Below are 17,106 nucleotides of genomic sequence, written 5' to 3' on the forward strand. Positions count from 1 at the left end.
ACTTATTTAGTCATAATTATAGGAAATCTATACTCACGATAATCCAAAAGAAACGACTGATGACTGATGTTAAAGCAAGACAAAAATTAAACTGAAAATAAATCTAAACGTAAATAAAATAAGGTTTTGGGATGGTTCTGGAATCTGGAGCTGCGCATTAGTCCATACAACATTCCATCTTTACAGAGTGTCTCAAGCATCTTATTCAATAACACATGGGCTTCAATCAGTCCGATAAATGCCCTAATCTGGCCAACTGAATGAATTTTAAATCAAAATCATCTTGTGGACCAAAACTAAATGAAAATTTCAAGCAAGTAAGCAAATCAGTCAGTCAGTTAGTAACAGAGCTGAGTGTAATAAATCACGTTTTGCCCCGAAGATTTTTTCTTTAGCCCCGAATAATTCTCCACTTGGAGAAACTGGTCATTAAATAACTGAAGGTCAGTAAAAGAAGACAGCAGTGATGTGATTTTATTTCTTCAGTGAACAGAGATGAGAGAGTTTACAGGAAAAAACGTCAGGGTAACCCTGTTCCCTGAGAAGGGAATGAGACGTTGCATTTAGCATAACAGTATGGGAGCGCCTTGCGCGCGTGACTGGTATCTGAAGCTTGTTTAAAATCATGCCTCTACTTATAGGCCTGCCATGATCAGGTGTCGTGGCAATTAAGCACGTCACATGATATATATGGATCGTGCTAGAATTAACCAGTCGTCCAGGTAGTTTGGTACACAGATGCCCTGGAGTCCCAATGGAGCCAGAGTGACATCCATGCACTTTGTGACGGTGCGAGGGGATAAAGCTAGCAACATTCCTATGTGGAAATATGCACCTTTTAGATCTATCGCCACAGTTCTTGAACTGAATCTGTGGCACGATAAGTTTGAGCGTCAGCCTCTGAACCTGTATGTCCGAAGAGTACGGTTCAGATGATGCAGATCTAAAATTGGCCGCATACTCCCACTTTTTTGCGGAACAGGAAATAATGGCTGTAAACTTCCCTCCCTTCGGGAACGAGGTACATGTTCTATGGCCCCATTGTCCAAAAGGGAACTTACTTCCTGCGCTAACGTCGGGCTCTGGTTTGTGCTGACTGCTGTGGTGAGCACACCTGTGAATGGGGGGGCGGGTCGAGCTATAAACTGGACCCGGTAACCCTTTCTACGGTAGACAGAACCCATGGAGACACATTTGGAAGTAGTTTGCACACTGCCCAATGGTCTTTTAGTGACGTTAACTATTCCACATTCTATTGGAGGGAAAGCATCAGATTTTTATTGCCCTGTGACAGCTTGCTGACCAGAGAACACTGAAAACTTGGGGACCGCCTTGGCTAGGGGAGGCCCTACAGTAGCCCTGGGGGCTAACAACCTCATGTCCCCAGATACATCCCTCCACGGCCCCTCAGGATCGCTCTTCCTTGCCTGCTTGGCCTTTATGACCATTCTCAGATCAGGCCTAGTAACAGATTGCGACTGTGGCCGCCCGGTTCCCCTGGCTGTCGGTGGGGGTTGGTGGGCTGCCATACTTGCCTTCTGGGTCTCCCTCACACTAGTGCTGGCCCAGGCTCCACTCATGGACACCCGGGTGAGCTCGAGACAACAGGGAAGGAACTGGCTTTTTTTTTCAATGCTGCCATATGTCGAGCTGACTCAGCAGGTCTGCTTGGTAGGCCTGCAACCCTGTCATTGTCTGCAGTGACCCACAAGCAAGACTACTACTGCATAGGCTTGCCCACCAATGCCATGGTGGCCTTACATGGCTTGGATGCAAGCCGGCCCCCGTAATTACCTGCCGTCGGTGGAGAGAGGTAGCTCGCAAGTGCCTCCTCCACCTTGAGCATAGCTAAATAGCCATGCTGTTCATTCCCCCAATGGCCAAATAATCCAACATCGTGGGGTTATGAATATGGTTTACGAGTGGTTTTCCCCCAGAAGCCTGAGATTTTGTCATGCACTTCTGGAAGACGGGAGTTTCTGCAGTGTGAGGGATTTATTTTCACTGGGTAATCACTTCAAGCGGCTCTTTATATGCTGCTCTCAGTTTTTAACACATCCAACTTGTAGTCAGAGAGGAATTATTACCTTTTGGCTTTCCATAGCAGAAGGAGGAGTCGCGACGCGAGCTCCAAAATCCAGCGGAGAGCTGAACCCGGAAGACAGGGCAAGAGATAGAGCAGCGCTCGTCTCCTGCTCCTCTTCCGGGTCTATAAGAGATCCCCCGAACCTGAGACGGCTGCCTGCCTCGGCAGTGGCCTGCCCAGATCCGCGAGGCTCTGAAACCCGACTCACTTCGGCTTCCGTTTTTTTTTCGAGAAGAGCGCGAGTCAAGCTGCTTAATGTAGGCGTTACCATGCACAGCCTCTTGAGGCTGCCATCGCATACTACACCGCTAACACTTCACCCAGAAAGTGTGCACTTTTCCCCGTGATGAAACGGGAGCAAGCCGTAACACACTTCTTGAATTCTTTCTCGCTCATTACTTACCTCTCTTTTACTCTAAAAAAAAAAAAATAGTTTAGAGATTTTGAAAAAATATCGAGTAGAAATGAAGCGTTTTTGTCACACAAACAACAGACATGCAGTCTCGCTGAAGATAATAAGGCTGGCGGCGTGGTTCACGGGTGCCATATATATATCATGCGACGCGCTTAATTGCCACGTCACCTGATCATGGCAGGCCTATAAGTAGAGACATGATTTTACACAAGCTTCAGATACCGGTCACGCGCGCAAGGCGCTCCCATACTGTTATGCTAAATGCACCGTCGAAGTTCCCTTCTCAGGGAACATGGAAACACTCGTTTCTTATTAGCTGACAGTTCTCAATTGTGCCAAACACTAGCTCAGTGTGAGGAAAAATGTATATACACCATTTTTTTTAAACCAGGAAACTGAAACATTATCCTCTGATGCTGAGCAGGAAAACACGGTGTGTAAATGTCTATATGAGTTCCAGTTTACATGAACATGATATGAGCAGCACATAAGGAAAGATAATGTACTTTGCATGGCACTGTAGCAGCTAATCCCAGACAATGATAGCTTAGTAGTGCCTCCCCTTGGCTAGCGACACCAAACTAGCCTAGATAGAAAAGTTTGATATTTTATCGGTCTGGTAGTCCTACAAACAGTGACAACAAATGAGGCAAGTTTTATGATAATTCATTGATAAATCATCGTCATACATTGATGTTCGCTGAAATTACTAAAAGAACTACGAGTTTCACTTTGTTGTGTATTTTTGTAGGTTTGATAGGGTTCGAAAGTAACGTGAAAGTAAGATAATTAGTAATCTGATTACTGATTACTTAAGAAAGAAAGAAAGAAAGAAAGAAAGAAAGAAAGACAGAAAAAGAACTGGTCTTTCTGGGTTTCTATTGCATTTGGCTTGGCCGTGCTCTTATCTTAAAACATGGCTGGATTTGCTGGTGAAAAATGATCTTTTGTAATCATATCATATCAATAAACAAGTGATACACTTATTTAAGCACCAACACCATGCTTCACCATAAAATATGTCTACTAAATGAAGTCCCGCCTGCATGAGCTCATAGATTTTGAATTTGCATATATATATATATATATATATATATATATATATATATATATATATATATATATATATATATATATATATCATCTGGCATCCTTCCGTCTTCGGGAGACGATGGTGTAGCATCCGTTTTGGGTGAATTTATTTGCACCTTCTCGAGTGGCTGTACAAGCCAACCCGTGAGTGGCAGTCCCGGTTGCAATTGCCGCAGACAAATTGAGTCGCATGCTGTGGCTGAAATTGCCTTCCTCCTGTCTCTCTTGTCAGCAAGGTGCTTAAACCTGTCCTTCTCCGCTTTTTGAGTGCCTTTCTAACGGCAAAACGTCAGGCTGTACGGTCTTCAGCACTGGATTCCCACGAACTAGGGTTGATGCTGCAAAATCTCATGTCCTTCTTGCAGACATCTTTGAACCCTCAGCCAGCTCACCATACAGAAGATCTTTGGGAATGTGACCTGGATCCATTCTTCTAACGTGGCCAAGCCAACGGAGACGCTTCTCACAGAGCATTGCAAACATGCTGCTCGTGTTGGCGCATTCCAGAACATCTGTATCGGGTACCCTGTCCTGCCACTGTACATGAAGGATGCATCGCAGGCACCTCAGGTGAAAGCTGTAGAGCTTCCTCTCATGCCTAGCGTAGGTTGTCCAAGTCTCACTACCGTAGAGGAGTGTGCTTAAAATGCAGGCCTGATAGACACACAGCTTGGTTTTCATAGTAAGGTTGGAGTTTTGCCACACCCTGTGATTTAGCCTGGCTATGACTCCTGCAGCCTTGGCAATCCTATGATTTAGCTCTGCATCGGTGGAGACTGTGAAGGATATAGTCGACCCAAGGTAGGTGAAGCTCTCCACAACCTCCAGGTTGCATCCATGGGAGGATGGTCTGTGCCCTGAGCCATGACGTTGGTCTTCTTGAGGCTAATGGTCAGCCCAAACTCCTTGGAGTGTGGGAGAGGCGACTGACAAGCTGCTGCAAACCTTCCTCCGTATGTGAGATCAGAGCTCTAAGAGTTGGCGAAAAACATCTCACGTAGGAGTAACTCAATGACTTTGGTCTTGGCACGAAGGTGGGAGATGTTGAAGAGCTTGCCGTCAGACCTGGTGTGTATGTAGACTCCCACACTGCAGTCTCTGAAGGCATATTGGAGGAGCATGGAGAAGAAGATACCAAAAAGTGTGGGCGCAAGGACACAACCTTGTTTCACTCCGCTGCTAACTGGAAAAGCATCAGACGTTTCACCATTGAAGCAGACTGTGCTGTGCATGTCCTCATGGAATGCGGTGATGACTGCTAGAAGTTGTGGTGGACATCCGATCTTCTTCAGTAGCTTGAAAACTCTGCTCCGGCTAACCAGGTCAAATGCCTTGGTCAAATCAATGAAGTCGATAAAGAGGGGCATCTGCTGCTCTTGACATTTCTCCTGAAGCTGGCGTAGTGAGAATATCATGTCTATGGTTGACTGGCCAGCTCGGAAGCCACACTAAGACTCTGGGTAGACTCGAGAGGCTAGGATCTGCAGACATGTCAGGACAACCCTGGCAAACACCTTTCCAACAATGCTCAGTAGGGAGATGCCCCGATAGCTGTTGCAATTGCTGGGGTCCCCTTTGTTTTTATATACCGTGAAGATGTTTGCGTCTTGCATGTCATGCGGGATATATCCCTGTTCCCAACACAACGTCCAGATCAGTCTTTGTAACAACGTTCTGGGTTGCGTACAACTTGAGGTAATGCTCAACCCAGCGCTGCTGTTGCTTCCCCTGATCCCTGATGACTTCTCCTGTCTTGGACTTGAGTGGGGCAGTCTTGACGACAGAGGGTCCAGTCGCCTTCTTGATGTCTTCGTACATCGCTCTTGCATCCCCGGTATCGGCAGCTGCCTGTATACTGCTGCAGAGATTCAGCCAGTAGATGTTTGCACAGTGGCGGACAGTCTGCTGGGCGTTTTTTCTAGCAACCCTGAGGGCTTCCAATGTGCTGGGGTTAGGCGCAACCTTGTATGCCAGAAGATCTTTCCTCTTGGCATCACTTACAGGCTCCATATCTTTCCAGTGGGCTTCGTACCACTCGGCACTTGTCTGCTCCTTCTTACGGTAAGCATTGATAGCTGAGTTATACACAGCTTCACGGATGTGTGTCCATTTGGAGTCAATAGTACCGTCAAGTGACTTCTCAGCGAGGGCTTCCTGCAGCTTACTGACATACTACTCAGATTTTTCTGGATTGTTTATACAGCAGGTGTTGATGCAAGGGTGACCTTTTTTCTTGGAATGTTGCAGTTTCTTTGGCGATACATGCACCTGGCTAGCCACCAGGGAGTGATCGGTGTTGCAATCTGCACTGTGATAGCTGCGGGTGAGGAGAACGCTTGCAAGGTCTGCATGCCTGGTGATGACTAAATCTAACTGGTACCAATGGCGGGAGCATGGGTGCCTCCAAGACACCTTGTGAATCTCCTTACACTTGAAGAAGGTGTTTGTGATGCAGAGGCCATGGAAGCAACACAATTCTATCAGTCGCTGACCATTCTCGTTGATCTTTCCACATTTGTGAGAACCAAGGCAGGTGGGCCAGGCCTCATGATCAGCTCCCACCCTAGCATTAAAGTCCCCAAGCAGACAAAGGCTTTCAGCACTGGTTATCCTGGAAATCACTATATGTAAGGCTTCGTAGAACTGGTCCTTTTCATCTGGAGTTGAGCATAGTGTCGGGGCGTACGTGCTAATGATGTTGACTGGGCCCGAGTCTATAGACAAACGGAGGGCGAGGATTCTTTCTGTGCCTGATGACGGTGGCTCAATGACTGGGACAAGCGAGTTCTTCACACCAAAGCCAACACCATGCTGACGTGATTCGTGCACGGGTTTCCCTTGCCAAAAGAACTTGTAACTAGCTTCTCTTACAGTGCCGCTGTCAGCCAGTCGAGTTTCCTGAAGGCAGGCCACATCGACCTTGAGTCTTGAGAGTTCCTTGTCAATGACGGCAGTTGGCATGTGTCGTCGATATGCTGCAGATCAGCAGTGAGACCAGGACACATGGTCCTGACATTCCAGCTTGTGAAGCAAAGAGCTGGAGACTTCTAGTTTTTTCCTTGCTTGCCTGGTGCAGAATTTATGGCCTACTTGTCGAGATGATTCTCTAAGCTCCACGCACCCAAGTGAAGCAGACAAGCCATGGCGGGACAGCACCTTATTGGCTGGGGGCTGTCCAGCTTAAGGTGGGCAGTAGCTGTACAGTGATATACAATGATCTCTTCCACCGACAGTAGCGGCCCCTAGCGCCCGTTTCCTTCACCAATCGGATGAGCTTAATACCGGTCCTGTGTTGTGTCGGCACCTTGCGGTGGTGCTGGAGTGTCCTCTCCATTGGAGCTACAAAAGCCTGGGCAGGGTGATATGGAGGATCAGCTGTTGCCCATGCAGCAGACCCCCCCCCTCTCTATGCAGCTGGTGGACCCAAGGGAACGACGTAAGCGGATACAGCTTGGCACCAACAACGTTGCAGAAGTTGCCGGGACAAGACTACATTTGGCCTTGAACCGGCTTCGGGACTCCGGCTCCTGATTTGACCTGGAGGTTTACTCCTGAAGCCTTTTCCATGTCTAGGATGGATGTAGTTGCAAGGCGTTGGAGGTTTGAAGTTTTCCTTCTTCTGTGAGCAACGGGTTTTAAGGTGCCAGTGACCCACCTTCGCCCCTTCTCCTGTTTGTAAAAGCAGGTCCGCCGGGCTTAGAAACTAAGCCACTCTAGCAGGCCAGGTGTTGGGCTTGGTTGTCAGAGGCTATATGAGACACACGCCGTGGGAGCATTTTATTGATGGGAGCTCAACCCCAGCACCACCCCTGGCTATAACAACCATTGGACCATATAACAAATCAGGTTCAGGTTCTGCTGACTCCAGGTTCTGCTGATTTCACTCCATACAACAACTATAGACAAGGGCTCTGCAACCTTTTTGATATGATGTGCCATTTAATTTTTTTCTTGGCAATCACTGTGCCATATCAACAGTAACTCATAATATTACATTTCATTACATCACAGTAGCTTTAAACTCTTCACATACATAAGCATAACAGCAAAAAGATATTTGAATATATTTTTTTTATTTTTGAGGACACAAAGCAGCAAAAAAAGAATTGAACATTAAATTATTATTAACCCTCCTATTATGTTATGAGTCAATTTGACCCATTTACACATTTGAGATGAAATACTGGTTAATTCTCTCTTTGTTTCTTTGAAATTTTTTGACTTTCCTCATTTAGGGAACGGTGGCTTAGTGGTTGGCACGTTCGCCTCACACCGCCAGGGTCGGGGTTTGATTCCTGCGGCTTTGTGTGTGCGGAGTTTGCATGTTCTCCCCGTTGCGGGGGTTTCCTGCGGTCCAAAGACATGCATGGCTGATTGGCGTGTCTAAAGTGTCCGTAGTGTATGAATGTGTGATTGTGTGCTCTGTGATGGACTGGCACCCTGTCCAGGGTGTACCCCGCCTTGTGCCCGATGCTCCCTGCGATAGGCTCCAGGTTCCCCCGCGACCCTGAAAAAGATTAAGCGGTTGAAGATGGATGGATGGATGTTTTAAGCTGTTCTTTGCTGTTTTTGTGTGTATTTAATCTGTGGAAGTCATTTTGACCAATAAGATAATGGAAGTTACCTTTTTCCAACATAATAGTAGGGTTAAATCAGTGATCAAATGTTCCTTTCCAAAACTGTTTTGAAGAGAGCATTGACATTTATGTTGAGTTTACCAATTAAACTATGTTAAAATAAAAGTCTCTAATAGATTGAAACTGTTGCATACATGCATACAAAAAATATATATATATTTCCATTCCTGAAAACAAAAAGCAGAGCAAATATATATATTTCCATTCCTGAAAACAAAAAGCAGAGCACCAAGTGTATGGAACACAAATATTATTGGATTAATGATCTAATGCTGCTTTTCACATGTGTTAAAGGAAAAAAGAAATAAATATATATAATATATATATATTAGTTTATATTATACATAAGTATTTATGAATTAAACTTCAGTCCTAAATTAAAAATATATATTCTGGTGTGTGTGTGTGTGTGTGTGTGTGTGTGTGTGTGTGTGTGTATTGGGTTCTTTTCAGTCTCATATAATTGGACAAACAGTTGCGTGAAGTTTTAGTCTGAAGTTTATATTTGTAACACTTAGTTTGCAGATTTTTTTTTTTAATAACAAAAAGAAAAAGGTACTCAAATTTCACAGCCTTCTTTGCTCATATTTACCAATACTGTATATTATACCTGTCTAGGTGAGAAATTTTGAGAACCCATGCTTTAACAGGAAAAATGGCACTCTCATCACACACACAACACTGAGTGGAATTGTTGCAGTCCAACCGAGAAGTGGACATCCACAAACATCCACTGACGACGCTGGTGTACAGAGACTTTTGGTACACCCTGTATATTCCCCAAACATTCTGAATGTTTAATTCATTAGAAATTGAAAGAGGGAGTTGACAGGTCTATATAGCACATACCCGATAAAAACCGGTTTTACAGGTAAGGTTGTACCTGTACCTCACACGCACCAGATTTCCAGCTATATTTTACATGAGTTTTCTTTACAATGCATTCCTCTTATATAAAGTTTTTTAAAATAAAGAAATCACTCACCCTTAGTCAACAGTCTCTGTGGGACATTAATATCACCGTTTCTGCCTGGTGTTAAAGATTTTAAAAACCTTTTCTCAGAGCTCCACAAAACTTACTCACTCTCGGAAGGATTCATTACTGTGTCGTTTGGTAATGAGTCGACTCTTTGAGTCAACTCTTCTGGTGAACGTTGGGAGCTGACTTGCAAATCTAAAATGTCGTGATCTATCCCTTTGCTGAAATTAACCAGTACTGTGATTTTCTAATTCACTTGGTCACACAGAATGCAACATTTAAAAAATATGATAAATTCATATGAAAATATGTTTAAGAAACTGTATAAATGCTCAATATGAAAAAAAATTACTTTAATTTTCCACATTTTTTTTAAATAATGGCCATGTGAACCTTTTATATACTACAGCAATTTACTGTGAATTACTGGCAGCTGCAAAAACTGTAAAAGTATGTGTGGTAAAATAACCAAATATTGACATTTTGAAGTGAAAATTTGTTTTTTAGAAGTTGATCAGGACCACCCAATTATTTAGGATTTAGGAGCTTATAAATAAAAACCTAGAATTGAAGAAGGGTGTACTTTCTTTTTCCCATGACCATACAATCATGTTTGCACATCGCCTGAAAAATTACCCTGTTCAATAATGAAGCCCAAGTCATCACTCATGAATGATTTTAAAAGTAAATACCCCTATTGCTACAGACAATTACAGGATCCATGTTTAACATTGCAGGGGAAAAAAACAACACAGTTTATCTAGTGTTTTGAAACCTGTGGTGATATAAGATTCTGAAGCATTTGTCAAAAATTGGTTAGTCATAAATACGGTTAGATGTTAATGAACTTAAACCAGACATTTTACACAAAAATCTAATTTAACACCTGAAAAAAGGCCTGATTTACTAAGAGTCAACAATTTTGAGCTTTAAAATCTACATATTTTATTGATCATACATTCTCATAAATAAAGGATTTAATTATTCCCTACAAGTCAACAGCTCAATAATTTAACAATGAAAATGACACTTGTATTTAAAATGTGTTAAATAGTTTAATTTGACATGAATACACACATTTTCGGATGGTTAATGATGTCACAACCTATCAACATTTATTTGCAATCTAAATGTTAAATGCTATTTTACACTGATTTCACACAGATTTCACACACATCCCATCTGCTTTCCTCTGTCTAAAAATGTTACTTCTCTGGGTCATAACTGAGGAGGATTTTGAATTAGTTGATATTAAAACACTTAAATGATTTGCTTGGTGATTTGAGAAACAACAACCTGAATTTATGTTTCACAATATATTTCTTTGGCTAATGTAGGATAGTACTTGAATTTTAATAGCATTAAATTAAGCTAACTGATACAGATTGAATAATAGCATAATGTTACGTGTTTATTTTAATGTTATGTAGCTAGCTAACTATGTAGCTGCCTGGAGTTTCTATTTGAACTGACACAAGTTGGTTAACAGTTAAGCCAAAGCTCAACTTCATAGCATACAATGGTGAGTTTATCTAACATGAGGTAACATGCAGGAACCTGTTCTACTTGAAATGTGGCAGCCTGCGTGACTACTCTACCCACCTCTGGCCATGTGCCAATTACATTAACAGAACTGTTTCCTCATGTCTCTTTGACATACCAAAATTTACTAAAGATTTACAGAAAAGGTTGACCGGCATAAAATTGTGTAAGTTGTTCAAGATTTCAAGGCACAATACAAACTGTAATGTACTGTATATATGATTTATAAGTCAAAAAGTGAGCAGCATAATACCACAGTACACAAAATTAAAATCTGCCTCTTTTTTTTTTTTAGACCTATTACAAACAATGTACTCAATGTGACATTGTCATAGACTACAGTAGGCTTGTACGGTACACCAGTACTACAGTAGTGTTGCAATACTAGAGCTTCAAAATACCGCTGATGCCACTGTATTTTTTTAAACAGTAGTATCATCAATACAGCACTTAATACTATTTTTGCTAAAATGACACATCTCACTGCTTTTTCAGAATACACAAAGGTTACATTTCTGTAAATTTGGTTCATTTTGTAGATTTGTATTATGAATTAACACATTATGGCATTGTGATCCATCAGCCGGTATAGTATTGTAAGATATGTTTATTGTATTGTCACAACCCGAGTCTACTATTTGTACTTTTGCTTGATAACAAGTATGTATTAAGTATATTTTTTACTCTAGGACCAATTTAAATCTTTTTATATTATTTATGTATTTGTTTTCATTATATAATCTTACACAATTGTTCTGTCTTATATTTTGGTCATGATGCTTCTTGAGCTTTATTAATTGCAGAGCTGTTGCTTTTATTTGAATGAATATTTTTATGCATTTATAATGTAGATTAATGGCCACAGTACACTAACACAAAGTGTCTTTTCTCCTATATTATATGGAAATAAATGGCACAGCTGTAGTATAAGGGGTCAGTGAAGAATAAGTACAAATATGCAAGAATGTATTAATTAAACATATTCTATATATTCATATATTCATTATATATAATACATATTATATATGACATTATATATGTCAATGATAATGTGATTCAAAACAAAACTTTTTAAAAAAAATTATTACATTTCCTATGCATAAATATGCAGCATGATGCATGATGTTTGTTTGTTTTTTACTTGTCTCTTTAGCATTTATGACTATATATCAGTGCACTTACCATAAACAATGAGCTTGTGTGAAAGTTGTTTGAAAGAGTAGTCCAGCTTTAGTTTTGCCACTGGATTTGCCATGGTGTTTATCACAGAGGTAGAGTCCTGAACTCCTGTACAGGAGCCTGTTTAGTTCAAGTAAGGTACACTTTAATTGATGTAGCAAGAGACCATGGTGACTAACCTTTATTCTGCAGCTGGTTGTTCAACCACAGAGAAAAAATCCTGAACTTGTACAGCAAGTTACATCTCTCAAAACAGGCCAACCTAATGATTGAGGTAGCAGGAGAAATAAGAAAATATAAAAACTGTTCCGCATAGTTGAGCAACATGACTTGTGAAATATTCAAGTTACTAACCTTTAAAAAAAATTCCCATACCCAATTAATGACTTAGCAACCGGGATAGGTAGAGTAGCCAAAACTTTTACTCAAGTACTCAAATGAATAAATGAATAAATAAAAGTACAAGCAAAAGTACTTATTAAAATAATTACTAAAGTAACAGTAAAAGTAATGACATTAATATTTACTTCCAAGTTACTAACCAAGTTACGTTTAGCATAACATTATGGGAGCGCCCCTCGCGCGTGACCGGCATCTGAAGCTTGTGTAAAATCATGCCTGTTCATAGGCCTGCCATGATCAGGTGTCGTGGCAATTAAGCGCATCGCGTGATATATATATATATATATATATATATATATATATATATATATATATATATATATATATATATATAAATATGGTACCTGTGAACTGCGCCGTCAGCCTTATTATATTCAGTGAGACTGTATGTCGGTTATTTGTGTAAAGAAACAAAAAACACTTCAATTCTATCTTTTCTCAAAATCTCAGAACTTTTCTATCCCTTTAAAAAAGAGAAGGAAAAAAAAGCAATGAGTGAGAGAATTCAGGAAGTGTGTTACATGCTCCCGTTTCATCACGGGGAGTAGTGCACACTTGCTGTGTGAAGTGCCTAGGGTTGGAGAATGCAATGGCAGCATCGAGAGACTGCGCATTGTAACGCCTACATTAGGCAGCTCCACTCGCGACTCTTCTCGAAAGCTGAAGCGAGTTGGGTTTCAGAGCCTCGCAGATCTGAGCCGGCCGCTGCCGAGGCAGCTAGACGTCTCAGGTCCGGGGGATCTCTTATGGATCCGGAAGAGGAGCCGGAGACGAGCGCTGCTCTGTCTCTTGCTCAGTCTTCCGGGTCCGGCTCTCCGCTGGAATTTGGAGCTCGTGTCGTGACTCCTCATTCTGCTATGGAAAGCCAAAAGGGAAAAACCCCCGAAAAAAAACACACACACAAAAATAATAGTAATAATTCTTTTCTGACTCTGAACCAGAATGGTGTACTAAAAACTGAGAGCAGCATATAATGAGCTGCTTGAAGTGATTACTAAGGCTGGATGAGCTTTTTTTCTCTCCAGTGAAAGTAAATCCCTCACACTGCAGAAAATTCCCCTTTCTTCCAGAAGTGCATGACAAAATATCAGGCTTCTGGGGGAAAACCACGCATAAGCTGTATTTATAACCCCACGATGTTGGATTATTCGGCCATTGAGGGAAATTAACGGCATGGCTATTTAGCTATGCTGAAGGTGGAGGAGGTGCTTGTGAGCTACCTCTCTCCATCGACGGCAGGTAATTTAGGGGGGCCGGCTTTGCCATCCAAGCAACCATGTAAGACCACAGTGGCCTTGGTGGGCAAGGCCTATGCAGTAGTGGTCTTGCTTGTGGGTCAATGCAGACAATGACAGTGTTGCAGGCCTATCAAGCAGACCTGATGAGTGAGCGCGACATATGGCGGCATTCAGCTAGTTCATTTCCTGTTGTGTCAAGTTCACGCGGGCATCCATGAGTGGAGCCCGGGCCAGTACTAGTGTGATGGAGACACAGAAGGCGAGTATGGCGGCCTGCCAACCCCCGAGGACAGCCAGGGGAACCGGGCGGCCACAGTTGCGGCCTGCTACTAGGCTTGATCTGAGAATGGTCATAAAGGCCAAGCAGACAAAGAAGAGTGGTCCTGAGGGGCCGTGTAGGGACGTATCAGGGGACATGAGGTTGTTAGAGCAGTTAGCCTCCAGTGCTACTGTAGGGCTTCCCCTAGCCAAGGCTGTCACAAGTTTTCAGTCTTCTCTGGTCAACGAGCTATCACAGGGCAACGAAAATCTGATGCTTTCCCTCCAATAGAATGTGGAATCTTTAACCTCACTAAAAGATGGAAACTACTGCCAAATGTGTCTCCATGGGTTATGTCTACCGTAGAAAAGGGTTACTGGGTCCAGTTTATAGCTCAACACAACCCCCCGGTTCAGAGGTGTGCTCACCACAGTAGTCAGCACAGACCAGAGCCCGACGTTAGCGCAGGAAGTAAGATCCCTGTTGGACAAAGAGGCCATAGAACGTGTAGCCCATTCCCTGAGGGAGGGAGGTTTTTACAGCCGTTATTTTTGGCCCGCAAAAAATAGAGGAGTTTGCAGCCAATTTTAGATCTGCATCATCTGAACTGTACTCTTCAGACATACAGGTTCAAGATGCTGACGCCCAAACTTATCATTCCACAGATTCAGCTTGGTCAGGACTGGTTTCTGACGATAGATCTACAAGGTGCATATTTCCACATAGAAATATCGTTAGCTCACACCTTCCCAAAGTGCATGGATGTCATTCTGGCTCCACTGTGACTCCAGGGCATCCGTGTACTAAACTATTTGGATGACTGGTTAATTCTAGCACGATCCAGGGAACTGACGGTTCAACATCGAGATGTTGTTCTCGCCCACTTGAAGAGCTTGGGGATCAGGTTGAACCTCAGAAAAGTATGCTTTCTACAGTGCAGTGGACAATTTTTCTGGGGGTTATAAGGATTCTACTATGATGAGGGCGTTTCTGTCCCCAACATGCATAGGGTCAATCCTATCAACATTGAGCAAGATAAAGCTGGATCTTGGCATCCCCTCCAGGCTCTATGGGAGACTATTGGAGCATATGGGCAGCCAACGTCATACTGTTGGGCCTATTGCACAGGAGAACATTTCAGTGGTGGCTGAGAAATTGGGGGTTTCATCCAAGGATGAAACCTCTCAGGGTAATCAGTGTCACGCGGCGATGCCTACGTGCTCTGAGAATTTGAGTGTCCCCGGGTTTCTAGCCTTGGGTCACACTCTAGGGGTGTCTCCTTAGTGCAAGGTGGTAATGACAGACACCTCCCTCACGGGCTGGAGCACGGTCTTAGACAGCTGTCCAGCTCACGGTCTCTGGAGTGGCCTTCATCTGGAGCAGCATATAAATTGCTTATAAATGTGGGCCATATATCTAGCACTGAAATTCCTTCTTCCTGAATTGAGAGGTCACCATGTGCTTACAGACAACACAGCAGTGGTCTCATATATTGACCACCAGGGAGGATTATGTCCATGCCCCCTGTTCAGGCAGGCGCAACAAAATTCTTCTCTGGGCAGAGGGAAAGTTTTGTCAGTGAGTGCAATGTAGATTCTGGGCAACTGGAATGTGGGGGCAGACATCCTGTTGAGGCAGGGGTTGAGGGCCAGGGATTGGTGGCTCCATCCACAAGTGATGGAGTCCATATGGCGGATGTTTGACCAAGCGGGACCACAGGGGTTCGCCTCTGAGGAGACAACACACTGTGGATTGCCTTCACTCCTCCTGCACAATTAGGGCTGGATCCCATGGTGCACATGTGGCTGACGTCACATCTGTACACTTTTCTCCCAAATTATCTGCTCCCACAAGATCTTGCGAGAGTTCGCCAAGATTGCCTATGTCTGCTGCTAGTAGCACCTTATTGTCCAGCTGGAATATGGTTCTCAGAGATAATATCCCTGTTAGATGGCACTCCTTGGGATCCCATCTGCAGGGATCCACTGTAGACCCAGTGAACTGCGCTATAGCTACAGTCCTGGAATTCTTACAAGAACGTTTCTCAGTGGGGTGGGCTCCTTCTACAATCAGGGTTTACGTGGCCGCCATTTGGGGCAACAACTTTGAAGTTTATGCATGATGTCAGGTGGCTGAGGCCCATCTGCAGGCTGCGCATACCTTCCTGGGACCTTTTGTGGTCCTGGAAGGTCTGTCAGGTGCCCCATTGAGCCCTTAGTCTCAGCCTCTGAGAAGCTTCTGACTCTGAAGGTAGCTCTTCTGCTGGCCTTGACATCTCTCAAGCAGGTAGTTGATCTACAAGCTCTCTCAGTTGCCCCTTCCTGCCTTGCCTTTACCCCTGGATTAGCCAAGACCTTCCTGTATCGCCCCTGGGATGCTGGGCGCCACCCCCGGCAGTTCTGGAACTCTGGGTGCCACCCTCGGCGGCACTGGAGGGCTGGGCGTTTGAGGCTACTTTGAAGAACATCGAGTAGCCTAGTGATGTCAGCAGTGAGATGCGCGAGCTGATAGCAAGTGTTCAGATCCAAATCCAGCCCCTCCAGTAATGGAGAAGGAAAAGTGGGCACCTAGGACACATAGAAGCGAATAAACTGTATTAGGCGGATATTGATGAATTGGATTCACACTTTAAGACTAACATTATGATTTATTATTCACAGAGAAATATAGGAGATGAGGAGGGCAGGCTGAGAAACACACACAGTTGCCGAGGCACACATACACAGACAAGGCCAGGCATGTAGACACAACATACACACACACACACAGAGGCCTATACAGAAGCACACACACACACACACAGAAGGAGTGAAGAATATTATAAGGATAATAAAAGGAGTATAAATATTATAAGGATATTATAAGGATATTATGAGGTATGGAGTACAGTGAAGGGGGTAAAATACCCGCAAGCATTATAAAACAGAAATGTAGAACAAATATGAAAGAAACTTACCCATAATGCGCGTGAAAGTGTGGAGAGTCCTCTTCTCACGAGAAACAAGCCAGGGGTGACACAGACGAAGGTCTTAATTTTTAAGAGAGAACCAAGACGGCCTGTTTATAAGGGTAGTTGAGCCAGTTACACCTGTGTGATAACCGTCTATGGGAATAGCGAGGGCCGCAAAATAACTGTCTATGGGAATAGCGAGGGCCACAAGATAACAGTCTATGGGAATGGCTAGAGCCGCAAAATAACCGTCTATGGGAACAGCGGACACCGTGAGACCAAGGTCTCTCCAAAATATTGAGTTGTGTATGTAATGGTATTATGGGG

General features: G+C 43.4%; 1 protein-coding gene across 5 annotated transcripts in view; it reads right to left on the reverse strand.

Annotated features, from left to right (window-relative positions):
• LOC108279581 (NLR family CARD domain-containing protein 3) overlaps positions 1 to 12,192 on the reverse strand; it is a 34,465-nt gene extending 22,273 nt beyond the window's left edge. For 4 of the 5 annotated variants that reach the window (XM_047162195.2, XM_047162198.2, XM_047162197.2 and 1 more), the window contains exon 1: positions 9,216 to 9,362. The gene's annotated coding sequence lies outside the window, so the exon portion shown is untranslated. Of the gene's footprint in view, positions 1 to 9,215; positions 9,363 to 11,933 lie in introns of those variants that run through there. The other variant, XM_047162196.2, reaches the window with a different exon arrangement.
• Positions 12,193 to 17,106: the final 4,914 nt, after the last annotated feature.

The sequence above is a fragment of the Ictalurus punctatus genome, chromosome 19 (assembly GCF_001660625.3).
Source record: "Ictalurus punctatus breed USDA103 chromosome 19, Coco_2.0, whole genome shotgun sequence".
Taxonomy (NCBI): Eukaryota; Metazoa; Chordata; class Actinopteri; order Siluriformes; family Ictaluridae; genus Ictalurus; species Ictalurus punctatus.